The sequence below is a fragment of the Arachis stenosperma genome, chromosome 4 (genome assembly GCF_014773155.1).
Source record: "Arachis stenosperma cultivar V10309 chromosome 4, arast.V10309.gnm1.PFL2, whole genome shotgun sequence".
Taxonomy (NCBI): Eukaryota; Viridiplantae; Streptophyta; class Magnoliopsida; order Fabales; family Fabaceae; genus Arachis; species Arachis stenosperma.
In genome coordinates this window covers 14,428,723-14,451,802 of record NC_080380.1, presented here as the reverse complement: position 1 = coordinate 14,451,802, position 23,080 = coordinate 14,428,723, and the positions used below count along the sequence as shown (strand labels likewise).

Sequence of the window (23,080 nt, the reverse complement as noted above, 5' to 3'; positions counted from 1 at the left end):
TGTTATCTGACTTCAGAGGATTTGAATGTGGAGTTCCATCGTCCACATCTTGATGTGCCTCCAATTGGGTGGAATTGTGCAACATAAGTGGAGATTCGAGGGCGTTCTTCAATGGCAAGTAACCAGGACGTCTCAGATTATCTAGTAACTTTAGATAAGTATTTAAGTAATTTTCTTTCAGTAGAAAATAAAGATGATTCTTCTGATGAAGTTGAATCATTTAGGAATGTAATTTCTTCTTCTTCTTGTAGTGAAAATTCGATTCGTTTGATCAAATTTAGTCATGGTTTAATTTCTCTTTGTGTTCATAATTTTAGTAATGTTGACAGTCGAAATGCTGCTTATGTAGTAGAGGTCCATTGTATTGAAAACAAAGTTGTTGTTAATCCAGCAAATAATCAAGTTTGTTTCAATCCTAACGTATCTGTTTATCTATCTTTTGATTGCATCTATGATTTAGAACCCTTGTATTTTGAAAAATATTCGCTAAAAGATGATGAATATGCGAAAGGTTTCGAATCGCAGGATCCTTTAGAAGAGAATAATTTGGGATCTATTGATGATGTTCGAATCACTTACATATGCAAGGACCTTGCAGTCCCGTTTTGAACTGAATTATACCATCTTTTACACGAGTTGAAAAATTGTTTTGCTTGGGATTATCATGAGATGCTTGGTCTCGGTCGTTCTCTTGTGGAACATCGATTAGCGTTAAAACCGAACGCTCGACCTGTAAAGCAAACGCCTCGACGATTTGCTCCTGAAACTAATCAAAAGATTAAAGAAGAGATTGAAACTTGGATTAAAGCAAAATTTATTCGAACCGCTCGTTATGTTGAATGGATTTCGAACATTGTGCATGTAATGAAGAAGAATAGAAAATTAACAGTGTATATTGATTTTCGAGATTTGAATAATGCAACTCCAAAGGACGAGTACTTTATGTCTATAGCAGATATGTTAATCAATTCTGCAGCAAGAAATGAGATTTTAAGTTTTATGGACGGTTATTCAGGGTATAACCAAATCTTCATTGCGGAAGATGATGTGTCTAAAACTACTTTTCGATGTCTTGGAGCGTTGAGCACTTATGAATGGGTAGTTATGCCATTCGGTTTGAAAAATGCTGGTGCAACATACCAACGTACTATGAATACTATTTTCCATGAGTACATTGGAAAATTCATGGAGGTATATCTTGACGATGTTATGGTTAAGTTGAATTCGGTAACTCAACACATCGATCATTTGAGAAAAGCATTCATTACTATGCAGAAGAAAGGATTAAAAATGAATCTTTTAAAATGTGCGTTTGGTATATCGGCAAGGAATTTTCTAGGATTTGTTGTTCATAAAAAGGGGATTGTTATCGATAAGAATAAGGCTGATGCAATCTTGACATTATCCCCTCCTAAGTCAAAGAAAGAAGTACAATCTTTTCTTGAAAAGGTTAATTATCTTTGAAACTTCATATAGAATCTTTCAGGTCGAACCCGAGTACTTGCACCTTTAGTAAAACTAAAGAATGAATCATAGTTCGAATAGACGAAAGAACATCAAGACGCTTTTGAGTCAATTAAAGCTTCTTTGTCAAAAGCACCGGTAATGGCGAATGTTCGCCCTCATGAGCCTTTAAAACTATATATTGCCACATCTGTGAACACGATTAGGTGTATGTTGGTTCAGAATGATGAGAACGGTCATGAACGAGCCATTTATTATCTTAGTCGAGTATTAACTGATATCGAGACGAGGAAATCACATATTAAAAAGTTGTGTTTGTCTTTGTATTACGCTTGCACAAAGTTAAAATGGTATATGGTTTCCAAACCTGTGAAAATCATTGCACAGACTAACCTCGTTAATATGTTGACTTATCCGATGTTAAGAGGTCGACTAGGGAAATGGATGTTGTCGTTAACAGAGTTTGATTTGCAATATGTCCCAGTAAAGGCCATGAAAGGACAGCTCATTCCAGATTTTCTAGTTGATCATTCGAATAATCTGAATGACCAAGGGGCAAATATAATTGACGTGCATATCGATTATTGGAAGTTATACTTTGATGGTTCAAAGCATAAAGATGGTGCAGAAATAGGAATTTTAATTATCTCACCAGAGGGAATTCTATCAGAATTTTTGTTTGAGTTAAAATATCCTTGCTCGAACAATGTGGCTGAGTACGAAGCTTTAATTTTGGGCCTTGAAATTTTGATTGGAAAAGGAGTTTTAGAAGATCAAATCCTTGGGGATTCTCAGTTAGTTTTGAAATAGTTAGCGAAGAAGTTTAAATGTAACAATGAGAAGTTGCAAAAGTATTTGGCAACGGCGTGAGAATTGTTGACTTCTTTTTTAAAAGTTTCATTAGTCCATATTCCGAGAATTCAAAATGAGATTGCTAATGAGTTAGCTCAAATTGCTTCGAGATATAAGATATTCCCAGAAACACTAAGAAAATTGGCAAAAATTTGCCAAATATTGGTGCCTATAGATGAAAGAGAAGCTTTGTGTTTAGATGAAAGGGAAGATGATGATTAGAGAAAACCCATTGCTGAGTATTTGAAGAATCCCAGTATTCGAGTGGATAGAAAAATAAAGTTAAAGGTAATGAATTTTGTATTAATGGTGATGAATTATACAAGAAAGGAGTCGATGGAAGCCTTTCGAGATGTTTGAGTCAAGTCGATAAAAATATTGCTTTAGGAGAAGTCCATAAAGGTATATGTGGCACCCATTAAGCTGGGATAAAAATGAAATGGGTATTACATCGAAATTATGTTTATTGGCCTTCTATGATCAAAGACTGTATCGATTATGCAAAGGCATGTCAAGAGTGTCAACACCATGGGGTAGTACAACAGATCCCATCATCCGAGTTACATTCGATCATTAAACTATGGCCATTTCAAGGTTGGGCTTTGGATTATTTAATTGGGTTGATACATCCTCCTTCGTTAAAAAATCATAAATTTATTTTGGTAGCAATAGATTATTTCATGAAGTGGGTGGAAGCTGTTCCTCTAATAGAGGCTGGGCAAAATGAAGTAATAGAATTTATTGAGGAATATATAATCCATCGATTTGGAATTCCTCAAACATTAAGTACCAATTAAGGGACTATGTTTACTGGACAGCGAATTAAGAATTTTGCAGCTTCGAGAAATATTAATATGGTTACTTCAACCCCTTATTATGCACAGGCCAATGGGCAAGTTGAAGCAGCAAACAAAATTTTAATCAGTTTGATTAAAAAATAGATTCGAAGTAGACCTCGAACATGGCATGAGACTTTGAGTTAGGTATTGTGGCTTATCGAAACTCACCAAGAGGATCAACAAGTACTTCTCCTTATAAATTAGTGTATGCATAGTTGTCAAACTTGCGAGTTAATTCGTAAACTCGTACGAGTTTACGAGTTTAAGTAGTGGAATCGAGTTGACTCGGACACAAACTCATTTCTAGGTAAACTTGGGTAAACTTGGACAGAATCACTCAAACTTGCGAGTTTGCTAGCGAGTCAGCAAGTTTGAATTCGGTGCCCATTTTCGCCAAAACGGCGTCGTTTTGGCCCCCCACCCCCCCCCAAAAAAACTACAGCAACCACTAACCCAGACCCAGTAAGTTAGTAACCCTAATTCGAAACCCTCACACTTCACCAATCCCTCACTGTTCACTCTCTTCTTCTTCTCCAACGTCGCTAAATTGCCACCATCTACCGGCCCCGTTGTCTGCGCCGCCACACAGAGGCCGAACGCTTGGATGGATCCCTCATCCCTCGCCTGTCGCCTCGCCTCATCCCTCATTCCTCATCCCACACAAAGGACACGCAGAGTCGTAGAACCCACCACCACGCAGCGAAGGTTCCTCGTCGACACCCGCCCACCACCCACGTCGGAGTACTCGACGATTCATGGCACGCTGTTCACCGCCCCTGTTCTGCGTTCGTCGGCCGTCGCACTCGCCTCTATTCTGTGTTCGTCGGCCGTAGCACTCGCCCCTATTCTGCTTCACTGCGTTTGCCTCCCCTCCTCTGTTTGTCGCCCTTGTTCTTTTGTTATTGTATTTTGTAAAATTCATTGCTTTTTCTTTCCTTGGCAATGGCGCCAAAAACATGATGCCAATACCATGGTTCACAAATATGTGTGGTCACAACTCCGTTCAACTTAACCAGCAAGTGTACTGGGTCATCCAAGTAATACCTTACGTGAGTAAGGGTCGATCCCACAGAGATTGTTGGTATGAAGCAAGCTATGGTTACCTTGTAAATCTCAGTTAGGCAGATTAAATGGTTTATAATAAGTTCAAAAATAAATAATAAACAGAAAATAAAATAGGATAGAAATACTTATGTAGATCAATAGTGGGAATTTCAGATAGGCGTATGGAGATGCTGTGTTCCTCTCGAATCTCTATTTTCTTATTACATTCATCCAATTCTTCTTACTCCCTTCCATGGCAAGCTGTATGTAGGGCATCACCGTTGTCAATGGCTACATCCCATCCTCTCAGTGAAAATGGTCCTATGCTCTGTCACAACACGGCTAATCATCTGTCGGTTCTCAATCAGGTTGGAATAGAATCCCTTGCTTCTTTTGCGTCTGTCACTAACGCCCAGCCTTCAGGAGTTTGAAGCTCGTCATAGTCATTCAATCCCAGAATCCTACTCGGAATACCACAGACAAGGTTAGACTTTCTGGATTCCCGGAATCCTACTCGGAATACCACAGACAAGGTTAGACTTTCCGGATTCCCATGAATGCTGCCATCTATCTAGCTTATACCATGAAGATTCTGTTGGGGAATCTAAGAGATATGCGCCCGGTCTAAGGTAGAACGGAAGTGGTTGTCAGTCACGCGCGTTCATAGATGAGAATGATGATGAGTGTCATGGATCATCACATTCATCAAAGTGAAGTGTAACGTATATCTTGGAATAAGAATAAAAGAGAATTGAATAGAAAATAATAGTAATCGATTGACACTTGAGGTACAGCAGAGCTCCACACCCTTAATCTATGGTGTGTAGAAACTCCACCGTTGAAAATACATAAGTGAAAAGTTCAGGCATGGCTGAATGGCTAGCCCCCCAAAACGTGATCAATGGCCTCCTAAGATGAAGAATAAAACAAAACTGAGACCAAGGATGTAACGTGGTCAAAGACACTGAATACAATAGTAAAATGTTCTATTTATACTAAACTAGCTACTAGGGTTTACATGAGTAAGTAATTGATGCATAAATCCACTTCCGGGGCCCACTTGGTGTATGCTTGGGCTGAGCTTGATCTATTCACGAGCTGAGGCTTTTATTGGAGTTGAACGCCGAGTTATAGCGTGTTTCTGGCGTTCAACTCCGGGTCGTGACGTGTTTCTGGCGTTTTACTCCAGACAGCAACATGTACTTGGCATTGAGCGCCACTTTACGTCATCAATTCCCGAATAAAATATGGACTATTATATATTGATAGAAAGCTCTGGATGTCTACTTTCCAAAGCAGTTAAGAGCGCGCCATTTGGAGTTCTGTAGCTCCAGAAAATCCATTTTAAGTGCAGGGAGGTCAGATTCCAACAGCATCAATAGTCCTTTTGTTAGCCTTTTTCAAAGTTTTGCTCAAGTCCCTCAATTTCAGCCAAAAATTACCTGAAATTACAGAAAAACACACAAACTCATAGTAAAGTCCAAAAATGTGAATTTAACATAAAAACTAATGAAAACATCCCTAAAAGTAGCTTGAACTTACTAAAAACTACCTAAAAACAATGCCAAAAAGCGTATAAATTATCCGCTCATCACAACACCAAACTTAAATTGTTGTTTGTCCCCAAGCAACTGAAAATCAAATAGGATGAAAAGAAGAGAATATACTATAAATTCCAAAATATCAATGAATATTAATTCTAATTAGATGAGCAGGACTTGTAGCTTTTTGCTTCTGAACAGTTTTGGCATCTCACTTTTTCCTTTGAAGTTCAGAACGATTGGCTTCTCTAGGAATTTAGAATTTCGGATAGTGTTATTGACTTTCCTAGTTAAGTATGTTGATTCTTGAACACAGCTACTTATGAGTCTTGGTCGTGGCCCTAAGCACTTTGTTTTCCAGTATTACCACCGGATACATAAATGCCACAGACACATAACTGGGTGAACCTTTTCAGATTGTGACTCAGCTTTGCTAGAGTCCCCAGTTAGTGGTGTCCAGAGCTCTTAAGCACACTCTTTTGCTTTGGATCACGACTTTAACTACTCAGTCTCAAGCTTTTCACTTGGACCTACATGACACAAGCACATGGTTAGGGATAGCTTAGTTTAGCCGCTTAGGCCTGGATTTTATTTCCTTGGGCCCTCCTATCCATTGATGCTCAAAGCCTTGGATCCTTTTTACGCTTGCCTTTTGGTTTTAAGGGCTATTGGCTTTTTCTGCTTGCTTTTTCTTTTTCTTTCTAAATTTTTTTTTCGCCATTTTTTTGGAAGCTTTTGCTATTTCACTGCTTTTTCTTGCTTCAAGAATCAATTTTATGATTTTTCAGATCATCAATAACATTTCTCTTTGTTCATCATTCTTTCAAGAGCCAACAGTTTTAACATTCATAAACAACAAGATTAAAAATATGCACTGTTCAAGCATTCATTCAGAAAACAAAAAGTATTGTCACCACATCAATATAATTAAACTAAATTCAAGGATAAATTCGAAATTCATGTACTTCTTGTTCTTTTGAATTAAAACATTTTTCATTTAAGAGAGGTGAAGGATTAATGGAATTATTCATAACTTTAAGACATAGTTACTAAACACTAATGATCATGAAGTAGAGACACAAAACACAACATAAAAACCGAGAAGCAGAAAGAAATAAGAACAAGGAATGAATCCACCTTAGTGGCGTCTTCTTCTTGAAGGACCAACAATGTCCTTAAGCTCTTCTATGTCCCTTCCTTGCCTTTGTTGTTCCTCCCTCATTGCTCTTTGATCTTCTCTTATTTCATGGAGAATGATGGAGTGCTCATGATGTTTGATGAGCGGATAATTTATACGCTTTTTGGCATTATTTTTAGGAAGTTTTTAATAAGTTTAAGCTACTTTTAGGGATGTTTTCATTAGTTTTTATGTTAAATTCACATTTCTGGATTTTACTAGGAGTTTGTGTGTTTTTCTATGATTTCAGGTAAATTCTAGCTGAAATTGAGGGACCTGAGCAAAACTCTGAAAAAGGCTGACAAAAGGACTGCTGATGCTGTTGGAATCTGACCTCCCTGCACTCAAAATGAATTTTCTGGAGCTACAGAACTTCAAATGGCGCGCTCTCAACGGCGTTGGAAAGTAGACATCCAGAGCTTTCCAGCAATATATAATAGTCCATACTTTATTCGGAAATTGACGACGTAACTTGGCGTTGAACGCTAAGTATATGCTGCTGTCTGGAGTTAAACGCCAGAAACACGTCATGATCCGGAGTTGAACGCCCAAAACACGTTATAACTTGGAGTTCAACTCCAAGAAAAGCCTCAGCTCGTGGATATGAATCTTTCCATCTCCCATAGAAGTGGTCTTGATGGCTTTTGGAGATGAATCTTTCCATCTCCCATGACTCGGAGGTGGAAGCTTTTGTCTTTCCTTTTCCTTTTCTAGAGGATTCTCCGGCCTTAGGTGCCATTGATGGTAATGGAAAAACAAAAAGCTTATGCTTTTACCACACCAAACTTAAAATATTGCTCGTCCTCGAGCAAGAGAAGAAAGAAGAGAAGAAGAAGAAGAAGAAGAAGAAAATATGAGGAGAAGGGGGAGTGTAGGTTTCGGCCAAGGTATAGAAGAGGGGGTTGTGTTGTGTGAAAATGAAGTGGAATGGAGGGGTTTATATAGGGAAAGGGGAGAGGGTAGGTTCGGCCATTTTAGGGTGGGTTTGGGTGGGAAAGTGTTTTTGAATTTTGAAGGTAGGTGGGGTTTATGGGGAAGAGTGGATGGATGTGAGTGGTGAAGAGGTGATGGGGATTTGGGAAAGAGTGTTTATTGGGAGGAGGGATTTAGAGATTGAAGTTGTTGGGAAGTGTGACATGGGGAAGAGTGTTATAGGATTAGGAGGTAAGGTGGGAATATGTTAGGTGGGGATCCTATGGGGTCCACAGATCCTGAGGTGATCCTGTGGGGTCCACAGATCCTGAGGTGTCAAGGAATTACATCCCTGCACCAAATAGGCATGTAAAATGCCTTTGCATACCATTCTGCCGTTTAAACGCCGAGGTGATGCACGTTCTGGGCGTTCAACGCCCATGTGAAGCATGTTCTGGGCGTTCAACGCCCATATGTAGCATGTTTCTGGCGTTGAACGCCAGTTCCATGCTTGTTACTGGCGTTTAGTGCCAACTTTTCTCAAGGCACATTCCTGGCGTTCAAACGCCAGAATGTTGCTTGTTTCTGGCGTTCAGCGCCAGATTCATGCTCTGTTCTGGCGTTGAACGCCAGCCAGATGCTCCTTACTGGCGTTGAACGCCAGTCTGTCCTTCCTCCAGGGTGTGATTTTTCTTCTGCTGTTTTTGATTCTGTTTTTAATTTTTATATTTTTTTTCGTGACTCCACATGATAATGTACCTAATAAAATACAAAATAACAATAAAATAAAATTAAAATTAGATAAATAAAAATTGGGTTGCCTCCCAACAAGCGCTTATTTAATGTCAATAGCTTGACAGTGGGCTCTCATGGAGCCACAAGGTGATCAGGTCAATGTTGTATAGTCCCAACACCAAACTTAGAGTTTGACTGTGGGGGCTCTTCTTGACTCTGAACTGAGAGAAGCTCTTTGTGCTCACTCTCTTTTGTCACAGAGGGATGGCCATGTGCCTTAAACACAAGGTAGTCCCCATTCAATTGGAGGACTAATTCACCTCTGTTGACATCTATCACAGCTCCTGCTGTGGCTAGGAAAGGTCTTCCAAGGATGATGCATTCATTCTCTTCCTTCCTAGTGTCTAAGATTATGAAATTAGCAGGGATGTAAAGGCCTTCAACCTTTACTAACACGTCCTCTACTATTCCATAAGCTTGTCTTAATGACTTGTCTGCCAATTGTAATGAGAACAAGGCAGGTTGTACTTCAATGATCCCCAGCTTCTCCATTACAGAGAGTGGCATAAGATTTATCCCTGACCCCAGATCACATAGAGCTTTTTCAAAGGTCATGGTGCCTATGGTACAAGGTATTAAGAACTTGTCAGGATCTTGTCTCTTTTGAGGTAAAATTTGCTGAATCCAGGTATCTAATTCATTAATGAGCAAGGGAGGTTCACTTTCCCAAGTCTCATTACCAAACAACTTGGCATTCAGCTTCATGATAGCTCCTAAATATTGAGCAACTTGCTCTCCAGTCACATCTTCATCCTCCTCAGAGGAAGAATAGTCTTTAGAGCTCATGAACGGCAGAAGGAGATTTAATGGAATCTCTATGGTCTCTATATGAGCCTCAGATTCCTTTGGATCCTTAATAGGAAACTCCTTCTTGCTTGAGAGACGTCCCAGGAGGTCTTCCTCACTAGGATTTTCGTCCTTCTCCTCCCTTGTGCATTCGGCCATATTGATTACATCAATGGCCTTGCACTCTCCTTTTGGATTTTCTTCTGTATTGCTTGGGAGAATACTGGGAGGAGCTTCAATGACTTTCTTACTCAGCTGGCCCACTTGTGCCTCCAGATTTCTGATGGAGGATCTTATTTCACTCATGAAATTGAAAGTGGCTTTTGACAGATCAGAAACTAGATTGGCTAAATTAGAAGTGTTTTGTTCAGAATTCTCTGTCTGTTGCTGAGAAGATGATGGAAAAGGCTTGCTATTGCTTAGCCTATTGCATCCACCATTGTTAAAGCCTTGTTGAGGCTTTTGTTGATCCTTCCATGAGAAATATGGATGATTTCTCCATGATGAATTATAGGTGTTTCCATAAGGTTCACTCATGTAATTGACCTCTGCTATTGCAGGGTTTTCAGGATTATAAGCTTTTTCAGAAGCTGCCTCTTTAGTACTGTTGGATGCATTTTGCCATCCATTCAGACTTTGAGAGATCATGTTGACTTGCTGAGTCAACACTTTGTTTTGAGCCAATATGGCATTCAGAGCATCAATTTCAAGAACTCCCTTCCTTTGAGGCGTCCCATTATTCACGGAATTCCTCTCAGAAGTGTACATGAATTGGTTATTTGCAACCATGTCAATGAGTTCTTGAGCTTCTGCAAGTGTTTTCTTTAGGTGGATGGATCCACCTGCAGAATGGTCAAATGACATTTTCGAAAACTCAGATAGACCATAATAGAATATATCTAATATGGTCCATTCTGAAAACATGTCAGATGGACACCTTTTGGTCAACTGCTTGTATCTTTCCCAAGCTTCATAGAGGAATTCACCATCTTTTTGTTTGAAGGTCTGAACATCCACTCTAAGCTTGCTCAGCTTTTGAGGAGGAAAAAATTTATCCAAGAAGGCCGTGACCAGCTTATCCCAGGAGTCCAGACTATCCTTAAGTTGTGAATCCAACCATATTCTAGCTCTGTCTCTTACAGCAAAAGGGAAAAGCATGAGTTTGTAGACTTCAGGATCTACTCCATTCGTCTTTACAGTCTCACAAATCTGCAAGAACTCAGTTAAAAACTGGTAAGGATCTTTAGATGGAAGTCCATAAAACTTGCAGTTCTGTTGTATTAAAGCAACTAGTTGAGGCTTAAGCTCAAAATTATTGGCTCCAATGGTAGGAATGGAGATGCTTCTTCCATCAAATTTGGACGTGGGTTTGGTAAAGTCACCAAGCATCCTTCTTGCATTATCATTATTGGGTTCGGCTGCCATCTCCTTCTCTTGTTCGAAAATTTCTGAAAGGTTACTTCTGGATTGTTGTAATTTAGCTTCTCTTAGTTTCCTCTTCAAAGTCCTTTCAGGTTCAGGATCAGCTTCAACAAGAGTGCTTTTGTCCTTGTTCCTGCTCATATAAAAGAGAAGAAAACAAGAAAAGAAAGAGGAATCCTCTATGTCACAGTATAGAAAGAAAGGGGAGAAGAGTGAAGAAGAGTGGGTTCGGATATTTAGATGAAGAGAGGTGAAGAGAAGTGTTAGTAAGTAAACAATTAAATAGAATAAGAAAAGAGAGGGAGAATTTCAAAAATTGAAGAGGGAAAGTAGTTAGGTGGTTTTGAAAAAGATAAGAAACAAACAAAAAGTCAAATAGTTAGTTGAAAAAGATATTAAAATCAAATTTGAAAAGATTAGAAGATAAGAAGTTAGATAAGATATTTTGAAATCAAATTTTGAAAGAGATATGATAAAAGATAAAAAGATTTAATTTTTAAATTTAAAATTACTTACTTCACTAACAAGAAACTACAAGATAAGATTCTAGAACTTAAAGATTGAACCTTTCTTAACAAGAAAGTAACAAACTTCAAATTTTTGAATCAATCATATTAATTGTTAGTGAGTTTTTGAAAATTTGATATAAAGATAAGAAAAAGATTTTGAAAATATTTTGAAAAAGATTTTTGAAAGTTTTCGAAAAACAAAGATAAAATTGAAAAGATATGATTTTTGAAAAAGATTTTGAAAAGATAAGATTTTAAAATTTTTGAAAATTTTACTTGACTTGTAAGAAATAACTAATTTTAAAAATTTTTTGACTAAGTCAACTCAAATTTTCGAAAATTATGAGAAAAATAAGGAAAAGATATTTTTTTTATTTTTGAATTTTTAATTATGAGAGAGAAAAACACAAACATGACCCAAAACATAAAAATTTTGGATCAAAACACATGATGCATGCAAGAACACTATGAATGTCAAGATGAACACCAAGAACACTTTGAAGATCATGATGAACATCAAGAACATATTTTTGAAAAAATTTTGATGCAAAGAAAACATGCAAGACACCAAACTTAGAAATCTTTAATGCATGGACTCTAACAAGCGAAAAATGCATATGAAAAATAACAAACAACACAAAACAAGAAATCATCAAGATCAAACAAGAAGACTTACCAAGAACCTCTTGAAGATCATGAAGAACACTATGAATGCATGAAATTTTCAAAAAATGCAAGAAAAAATTTTTAAAGCATGCAATTGACACCAAACTTAAAAATTGACTTAAGACTCAAACAAGAAGCACAAAATATTTTTGATTTTTATAATTTTATGATTTTTTTTTATTTTTATTAATTTTTTTCGAAAATAAAGTTTGGAAAAACGAAAAAGAAAAGAAAAATTTTGAAAAAGATTTTTGAAAAGAAAATTACCTAATCTGAGCAACAAAATGAACCGTCAGTTGTCCATACTCGAACAATCTCCGGCAACGGCGCCAAAAACTTGGTGGACGAAATTGTGATTCATTTGTTATTGTATTTTGTAAAATTCATTGCTTTTTCTTTCCTTGGCAATGGTGCCAAAAACATGATGCCAATACCATGGTTCACAACTATGTGTGGTCACAACTCCGTTCAACTTAACCAGCAAGTGTACTGGGTCATCCAAGTAATACCTTACGTGAGTAAGGGTCGATCCCACAGAGATTGTTGGTATGAAGCAAGCTATGGTTACCTTGTAAATCTCAGTTAGGCAGATTAAATGGTTTATGATAAGTTCGAAAATAAATAATAAACAGAAAATAAAATAGGATAGAAATACTTATCTAGATCAATAGTGGGAATTTCAGATAGGCGTATGGAGATGTCGTGTTCCTCTCGAATCTCTACTTTCTTATTACATTCATCCAATTCTTCTTACTCCCTTCCATGGCAAGCTGTATGTAGGGCATCACCGTTGTCAATGGCTACATCCCATCCTCTCAGTGAAAATGGTCCTATGCTCTGTCACAGCACGGCTAATCATCTGTCGGTTCTCAATCAGGTTGGAATAGAATCCCTTGATTCTTTTGCGTCTGTCACTAACGCCCAGCCTTCAGGAGTTTGAAGCTCGTCACAGTCATTCAATCCCAGAATCCTACTCAGAATACCACAGACAAGGTTAGACTTTCCGGATTCCCATGAATGCTGCCATCTATCTAGCTTATACCACGAAGATTCTGTTGGGGAATCTAAGAGATATGCACCCGGTCTAAGGTAGAACGGAAGTGGTTGTCAGTCACACGCGTTCATAGGTGAGAATGATGATGAGTGTCACGGATCATCACATTCATCAAAGTGAAGTGTAACGTATATCTTGGAATAAGAATAAAAGAGAATTGAATAGAAAATAATAGTAATTGTATTGACACTTGAGGTACAGCAGAGCTCCACACTCTTAATCTATGGTGTGTAGAAACTCCACCGTTGAAAATACATAAGTGAAAGGTTCAGGCATGGCTGAATGGCCAGCCCCCCAAAACGTGATCAATGGCCTCCTAAGATGAAGAATAAAACAAAACTGAGACCAAGGATGTAACGTGGTCAAAGACACTGAATACAATAGTAAAATGTTCTATTTATACTAAACTAGCTACTAGGGTTTACATGAGTAAGTAATTGATGCATAAATCCACTTTTGGGGCCCACTTGGTGTATGCTTGGGCTGAGCTTGATCTATTCACGAGCTGAGGCTTTTATTGGAGTTGAACGCCGAGTTATAGCGTGTGTCTGGCGTTCAACTCCGGGTCGTGACGTGTTTCTGGCGTTTTACTCCAGACAGCAACATGTACTTGGCGTTGAGCGCCACTTTATGTCGTCAATTCCCGAATAAAGTATGAACTATTATATATTGCTGGAAAGCTCTGAATGTCTACTTTCCAACGCCGTTGAGAGCGCGCCATTTGGAGTTCTGTAGCTCCAGAAAATCCATTTTGAGTGCAGGGAGGTCAGATTCCAACAGCATCAACAGTCCTTTTGTCAGCCTTTTTCAGAGTTTTGCTCAAGTCCCTCAATTTCAGCCAGAAATTACCTGAAATTACAGAAAAATACACAAACTCATAGTAAAGTCCAGAAATGTGAATTTAACATAAAAACTAATGAAAACATCCCTAAAAGTAGCTTGAACTTACTAAAAACTACCTAAAAACAATGCCAAAAAGCGTATAAATTATCCGCTCATCAGTGACTATGTTTACTTCTGATGATTGGAAGACAACTAAAGTTGCATCAATGCCTGAAGAAATAAGAGTCCAAAACATGGCATTGGATAGTAGGCTATGGAAGAACTCAAGGCTGCTGCTCCTCTCATTACAGTTCTTCACTTGGTTGATTTAGATAAAAATCAGCCATGGGTTTCATCTTTGAAGGCATGAGAAAAGCCAAAGAAACAATCAAGAGTAACTTCGGTTGTGTTAAAAAGAGGTAATCTTGAGTCTTGACTAATATAAAGCTTTAATATTTGATTATCAATGTATCATGTTACCATGTTTTCCTATTATATTCAGTTATTTATTTAATTTTTTTATTTTTATTCATTTGCATTGTTATTTTTAGTTATGAAACTATGTGGAAAATTATTGATAGAATGTGGAAAAGGCAACTGTGTAGACCATTGCATGCTGCTGCGTATTATCTTAATCCTCATTATCACTATGAACCTAATTTCATGGTTGATGATGCTGACATTAAGATTGGTCTATATAGTTTTTTGAAAAAACTGGTTCCTAACCAAAAAGAAAGGAAAAAGGTTGATCTACAGCTTTCTGACTTTTATTATGCTAGAGGCTTCTTTGGTAATGAAACTGCAAAGAGTAGTAGGAAGATCATGCTACCTGCTGAGTGGTGGGACTTTTATGGAGATAGTTGTCCAGAACTAAAGAAGTTTGCTATCCGAGTTCTAAGCTTAACTTGTAGTTCATCTGGTTGTCAAACTCACGAGTCTAGGAAGAAGAAGTGAATTGAACAATAGTTGCAGCCTAGGACAGAACATATAATGGGTTAAATTCATTCCAATTGATTTGACATATTCAAAGTTGATATAAATTTATCGGAGTAGATCTTCTTCGAATAAGTTGATGAGTTGGTTCAACTTCTGAATCATCATCTGAGTTTAAAAAAGCAGCAGAGATATTCTGTGTTCATTGCTCACTTTCTCTCGAAGAGCTCTCACTTGATGATGGAACCTGGTCATAAATAGGGAATCGAAGTCAAGAAATGTTCGAATGGATTTAATCGAAAGAGATTTTTGAGGAGTATGATTGAAAGATTACCTTTTTAGAAGCTCTTGCAGGAGCTTTTTGAATTTTCTTTGACTGTTGTTTTGAAGGTGTTGTCGTATCAACTTTTCTTTTTAGAGTTCTTTTTGGTGAACTCTTGGCAGTTAGAACTGTCCTGATGGCAAAATTCTTGATTTCTTCAAGGGTGCGGCTGTATCTAGAGAAAAAAGTATTCCACCATTCAAACTAAGATTTGGTTATGTATGAGCTACGATCATAAATAACATGATTATATTTCTCTTTTTGTTTCTAGTTGGTGGAAAGGCAGAAGTTAATATCTTTCTTCGAACGCAACTTGATATGACAAAAAGGTCGGTTGTTTCGAGGAAGAGGAAGTGGGATGGTTTGAGAAAATCCAAATTGCCTGGCAATATATTGAGGGGTATAGAGAATTGCCTTATATTATTCTTTCTTGTATTGAGACATTCCGGTGAGAATTAGCTGAAAAGCAAGCACGTTTGCCCAATTCTTGTTGGCAATCTCATCCTCCTAATCATCATTCGGAAAAAGAAAGCATTCGAACCATAAGGGACCACAGCTTCGACTTAAAAAAGGAGTGAAGTTGAAGTTGTCATTGTTGACATTTTTACAAGAATGAAAGAGAGAAAAAATAGCCCAAAAATGATCTTCAGTCGATTGGGTATTTTGGAAATTTGGTTGAAAGGAAGCTAATCGAAACCCTTCAATGTATTGCTTATCAGATGAACTATTCCCATCTTTCTACTTGAACTTCTCGAAAATGGCATTTAGCCAGAGTTGGATAAGCGAGAGAGGACCTTCTACATTAATTCGAGAGTTGTTTCGAAGGCAATTGACCGGATAGCGAAGTTCTTCGAATAAGTGGCCCAAAGCAACTTGGCTAAATTAAAATTGTTCCTCCATGTAAAAGGGCAGTGATAGGGAGGAAGACTTTTTTGCATCTAAACACTTCAAGAGCAAAAGACAATGGCATTCAGCCAATAAAACAGACACGCTACATGCTCATCATCGGTCACAGGTTCGTTCTCTTGACCCATATTTTGAGCAATAAATTCACTATAAGAAGTCTGGTGGACTATCATATACTCCCGATTAGGTTGTATGTCAGAAGTGAATTCGGGAAAAATTATTAGGAGTCTAGTAATGGCAGCTACATCAAGAAGTGAGAGGCCAATCATTCCATAGGGAAGGTGAAAATTCTTTGTGGTTCTATTCCAAAAATTAACTACAGCTCCAATCATCCAAGGATGAGCTGAGGGTGTGAAATGGGAGAGTCATAAGAGATCTTGGATGCCAAGAGTTCTCCAGGCAGCATCTTTCTCCGATTCCAGACGCTTGTGCCAGGCCTTGAAGTTAGCTCCTCATCGGGTAATCGTAGGGTTGTTTCTGAAGGGTTTTTGAGGATTGGTAAAAGGGGAGATAAGGATGTTCTGGTTGATAAGAAAATCTTCTCCTTGTGCGTTCGGAAAGAATTGGAGACGTTTATTTGCTTTCTCCAAAGAAAGAATGTGGTCGACGAAACAGTGGGTTTCATCGCCAATGTTAAAGGGGATAAGGATCCTTCAGTCTTTGATATGAGATTGGGGGTCTTCAATAATTTCGTCGTTGATTTAGTTGAGTATTTGTAAGGTTGGAGGAGCTGGTTGTTGAGCCATGGGGCCTTTGCCCTTATCTTGAGAATTAACGCGAATTGAAGGGGAAGCTATTGTTGAGCAAAGTGAGAAATAGGAAGAAGAAATTGCAGTTACAGAGTAAAAGAGGGTTCAGAGTTGGAAGAGAAATTGGAATTTCAGAAAGTAAGAATTCGGGAAGTGAGATGATAGTAAGAAAAATTAATTTAAAGAAGAAGGTTTGTTTTCTAATCGTTGCTATAGAGAAGAATTCAAAAAGGAGGTAACTTCACAAAGAAAGTAAAGTGGTGGAAGAGAGAGATTATGAATTGTGGGAAATGTGTCAAACGGATGGAAAGTTAATGGAAAAAGTGAATGTCATTTATGATTAATCAAGGTGATTCCTGTTGATGATTAAATCATGATTAAGCGTTTTGTCTTCCAAAAAATGGTTTCGAGAACAGACACATTAATCGTAGGGGACAATTTGTTAGTAAAAAATAATTGAATTTAAAGAAGGAGGTCATTCGAATTGTTAAATGATCTTTCGGAGAGAAGTTGGCGTCGAAGGAGACATGTTTGGGGACATTAAGTGAGAGCTCGATTAACTTAGCAAACTGAGGAGTTATTCGACAGAGAAGATTGAAGACTTTGAAATCGATTGTTATTTTGCAACCGTCACATTATCAGGAAAAAGAGCAGGAACGGTTACCCATGTTTTCGCACACGTGGAAGTTTCATTTCAAATTGATCGGTTAAGGAAATGGCTATAAATACTAGAAGGCTCAAAGATACAAGGGGTTGGAATTTTGCTTCAGAAATTACTTATGCACGCTCACATCGTAGGGACTTCCTGAGTCTGCGTCGAGTTAATTTTCTGTAGGGTTCCTTCCACATGTTTTTATTTTCGATTTATCTTTCCTGCAAACTTTACTTTTCATGCAAAGTTATCTTTCAAGTACCGTTTAATTTCCTTGTCAAAATTTACATTTCAGCATCTTTAATTTCCATGTCAAAAGTCCTTTGACTCAATCGAAAGCAATTTATCGCTTTATTTAAATTCAATGCAAACTATTTCGATTTCAGTCAATTTTACTTTCAAAATCTTTATTTTACGCCTTTTCAGTCTTTTCCTTTAAATCTTGTCTAATTTGAGGATCTTTGATGCACTTATAGAAAAATTGATACCTGCAAAAGAGAAGTATATTTCGCTCCCAAACTATTAAAATCAAACCACCGTCGATTTGTTAAAAATCGACAAAACAGAATGTATGAACAGTGGATACATTATTATTCTTGCCGTTTAGTTACTATTGGCGTGTCACCATAGTTTTCAAGCGATTCCTTGTCCTAATGTGAGAGCTTCATCATTCTGCATGTTTATTCATGCGTCACATCAAACATAACATCCACACCAAACTCATAAAATCCCAGCTATCAATTTTGTTACAGCTAGCTATCTCTATAATATATAGTGTCACCATTTATTCAAAGACTATGTGAAAACTTATTATGTTACAAAAGAAAAGAGGCTCCACCTGAGAGTAATTGATATGATTTTGAACGTGAAAAAGTAACAAAATTCATACGAATTAAACTATATGATATAGAAATTTTTTCAGATATTTCAAAAATATTGATGTTTTAGTGATTTAATTCATTAATCTTAATTATAAATTTATATATAATTGAAATCAACGACTAAAAATATTAAAACACTAGTATTCCTAAAATACCCAAAACTCTTATAATATATTAGCAGGTTTATATGCAATGCAATTAATAAAGAAGGTATTATTTTATTGATGTGAAGCATTTGACTGCAATAATAAGTGAAAGTGAGAAGGTTAATGTTTATATGTATGGACAAGTACGGTGAATAATTGAAGATGAAAGGTGAGATAGAAAAGGATGGATCATATAGAAGAAGAGATTATTGTATCGAAATTCAAAAGGAAAAAACACACAACATGTGTGAGGGTGGGCATGAAATTTGGCTTTTGCAATCTTTACTTTGCTCAAGTTTCTGGAAAAAAGGTGATGATAAGAGAATAAAAAAGGACAAGTAGTGGTCCTATGACCCAAAAATAGAGCAACATCTTATTGGAACTATTTGCCACAATGCACACTAGTGCCAATATTTATATATATATATATATATATATATATATATATATATATATATATATATAAATTACATAAGCTATGTTACGAAAATCAAATCGGTTATTAATAATTAGTATTACTATACTGATAAAATTAAAGATTTAAAGATTTAAAAATTTAATTTAGATTTAATTAGAATTAAATCGAATATGATAAAATAATTTTTATGTATAAACTTATCATAATTATCTTTGCTTTGAACTTGTGAAAGTATGTTTAGTTCAATGTTGTTTTGTATTTTTCATCAATTAGGATCATGTAATTTTCTATAATTTAAAGGAAGTTATGCGTTATTAGGAATATTTTGTAAGGACAAAATATTTAAGTGTGTTTTTTTCTTATTTTAGTGAACATTTCTTAATGTTGTGGGAATTGTTTCATATATTTCTTAGGAAAGAATTTTGAATCTATATATCGCTTCCCAATTTGAAAAGCCTCCCATGCATTTCTTTAATCTTTTGCAAATTTATAATATGTTATTAATAGTTGTTCTCTATCAATGTTAGCTGTTAATATCATGTCCAGAAATAATTTAGTGTCAATAATTTTATTTTACTTTTTAATTTTAGTCTAATCACTATAAAAAAATCGTCGAATATCGTTAGATTTATTATCGGAATTTTTAGATGAATCAAACAATAATAAATTTACTGATAAATTTAGCGACAGAAAAAATACGATGATATAAACTTCGATGAAAAATATTTACCGACGGATTTTTGTAGTCCGTCGGAATTTGCGACGGATCATTGAGGGTGGGATGACGCAATATGGAGGTAGTTACCGTCGGATTAATCCGACGGTAACTTTCGCGCCCTTTTATAGCCGGAATAATTCGATGGAAAAGTTTTTTAGAGATTTATTAACTCAGAGACATCCATCAAATAAATATAACAATTTCTCAAAGAAAACAACTGCAAGCATATGTTAGAACAATACAAAATCAATAACATATCAAATCCTAACCGTTCTAGTACGCAACTCCTTATAACTCCACAATTTTCCAATAAACAAGGATTTCGAGAAGGCGCCTCTACACGACCTTCTCTCACTTCCATCCTAAAACACTATCCTAGAAAAAGTAAGTTGAATATAAAACTTAAACAATTGATTATAGTTAGAGATAGAAAATCTACCTGAAACACAGATACACAGAATACGGAAGAAGCAAAATCCAATTAATGTCACAAAAATAGCATCGTCCTAATAAATTTTTTTTATTAAACTCACAAGGTGAAACTAATTAATTCAACAAACTGCACAAAGTCAAACACTGTTAATCTCACCCTACTTAACCTACATTAACTTAATTATAATTTTTATTTACGTTAAATTAAGGACAATTTACGTAATTAAATAAATCTGTTGAATCCTTTACTCATATACACAAAACACAAACTTGTTACATGCATGTGCAATTTAGATTATTAGGTAAATCGTGGGAGCCAACCATGGTTTCTACTATCCACATAAACCGTGGCTGGCAGGCACGGATTACGCATGAAAAATAATGGCTGTAAACCGTGGCTGAGTCCCACGGATTAGGAAGGGAAACTGATGGGCATAAACCATGGGTGCCTACCACAGTTTATGAAGAGGAGGCAATGAACGTAAACCCCTTGCCTCCCACGGTTTATGTTTGTAGTACTATAAATACATAATCCGTTGATGCTAAGGACGGATCATTTGGGAGGAAACAAAAATTTTGAAGCTTGTTCGTGGTTGAAAGAGTTTGAGAGAGAGGGTTGTAAGTTTGGTGAGGTTTGGGTGGTGGAGTTATAGAGGATGAAGCTCGCTTGTACCGACTAAATGGCGTTGCTCACGTGGCTGAATCCATCGATGATGAGGTTAGTTATTATTATTATTATTATTATTATTATTATTATTATTATTATTATTATTATTATTGTAGTCAAGTTATTTTATTAATTTTATTTTCATTGTTATTATGAGTTGATAGTAGTGGTAGTATCATTGTTACTATTATTATTTTTTGTTACTATTATGATAATGGTAGTTATCATTATTACTTTTATTTTTATTAGTAATGGGAGCTGTTAGTATTATAAATATTGTTATTGTTAGTAGATAGTTATTCTTGTTGGTATTGTTATTATTCCTATTGCTTCGTGTTTGTTGTAACTATCATTAAAGAAAATAGAAAACCAATGTCGGTATCTAATTATTTTTTTCTAAATTATGTTTAATGTTATTAGTATTAGTCGTATGTTGAGGAAATTTGTTACCGACATTTTGCAGCCTACTAGGGTTATTAGTGACGTGAGGAGACAACAGAATATGTCTTTACACGAGCAGATCATACCGTATCTGGAGACCGCGGGGTTGTATCATTTGGCTAGGCTGAACAGTCATTGGTTCTGGGTTGACGAGCCTCTACTTAGCGCATTTATTGAGCGGTGGCGTCCTGAGACCCACACCTTCCACATGCCCTTTGGTGAGTGCACTATCACTTTGCAAGATGTGGCATATCAGCTTGGTTTGCCGATCGATGGGGAGCCTGTTAGTGGGTGTCTGACTGACTTTGAGAGTCTGATGGAACATGGAAAACCGGCATGGGTTTGGTTTCGCGAGTTGTTTGGGGAGTTACCTCCACAGAATAAAGTAAAGCAGATGACGGTGTGCTACAAATGGTTCCACGATAGGTTCCGGGTTCTCCCAACAGATGCTAGTGAGGAGGCCTTGCGTATATACGCGCGTGCTTATATTGTGATGTTGTTGTCCTCTTAGTTGTTTGCAGACAAGAACGCAAACCGGGTCACCTTCGCTGGTTGCCTTATTTGGCATCGTTGGACGAATTGGAGAGATATAGCTGGGGCTCGGCGGCACTGGCCTGGTTGTATAGATGTCTCTATCGTGGGACAAACAGAAATGTTGTTAACTTGGCAGGGCCACTACAGCTTCTACCGTCTTGGATTTTCTGGAGGTTTCCCACTCTGAGGCCTAGTGGGTTTTATGGATTCGGGTTTCCGCTTGCATCCAGGTACCGTTTAATATTTTCATTTCATAACTTGTTCAACATCATGTGTTCTTCTTTGTTAGGATATGATTTCAATTAAAATTGTAGGTGGGCTACATATCTACCGAGAAACGATGCAGTAGGTCAAAGAGTCGACTCTGCACGCCTTTTGTTGGATCGATTGCGTGTTCATGCTGTGAGTCATTTAGTTATTGCTCTTACTTGGACTGGTTTAGATTATATTTTATGGTCTAACTTAAGTGTCATTTTTTCGATACAGTTTGTGTGGGAGCCTTATTCCTCTGCCGAAGTTGCTGCTGTTATTCATCTGGAGATACTAGTTGACGAGCACCGTAGGCTATGGACGGCCATCACTAGCCTAATATATTTTGCTACGATTGAGTGACATCAGGTGGATACGGTGCTACCTCAGTTCGGCGGTGTTCAGCATCTTCCCTAGCCAACTCTGAACATAGATTGGCTACATGCCAAGGATGGCAGGGGTGGGGACCGATGGTTCCCCAGATATTTTTAGGAGTGACACGGGCATTGGGAGAACCGGCTTTATTCAGTCATACCGGTCGATCGAGTCCTTGACCCCGGTCCATCAGTTGAGTACTTGGACTGGTGGTGTCGTGTGGCCCACAGATTCCTATCTCCAGATGTTGCATTTCAGGATCCGAGGCCGATTGTGTTGACTGAGGAGGCTCTTCATAGAGGGTCGTCCCAGGCCCCCTCCAGGGTACAGGTTTACGATAGACTAGATAATACGCAAGTCGATCGGCGTCGCCGTATAGGCACCCGTACCACGGATCGAGATTGGCGATGGCTGGACGATCGTTTGGATGAGGACCAACCCGCTGCTGATGACGGAGATGTGATGGATTATTGTGTTCCTCGTCGTAGAGCTAGACGACAGCCTGCCCGGGATGGTCGTGGACGGACACGAGGTCGAGGACCTTCCGTTGAGGATGAGGGTACTCAGCACGGTGTTCGTGATGATGTGGGTGGTTCGGCTTCAGGGATGGATCAGCCCACCTACGACGTGGGCAGTAGCTCTCAGCTGTTTGGGAGTTTTGAGCCACAGGCATTTGCTGAGTTTACAACCGCTGCTGTCGGGATGGACATCGATGATCCTGTTACTCAGTCAGAGTTCTTTAGGGATATAGCAGACATGCTCAGGGCTGACGAT

At 37.6% G+C, this 23,080-nt stretch overlaps 1 non-coding gene across 1 annotated transcript; it reads left to right on the top strand.

Annotated features, from left to right (window-relative positions):
- Positions 1-10,332: 10,332 nt before the first annotated feature.
- On the top strand, positions 10,333-10,436 carry LOC130977681 (small nucleolar RNA R71). Its single transcript, XR_009085364.1, has one exon. It is a non-coding gene; the product is annotated as a small nucleolar RNA R71 (small nucleolar RNA).
- The last annotated feature ends 12,644 nt before the right edge of the window (positions 10,437-23,080 follow it).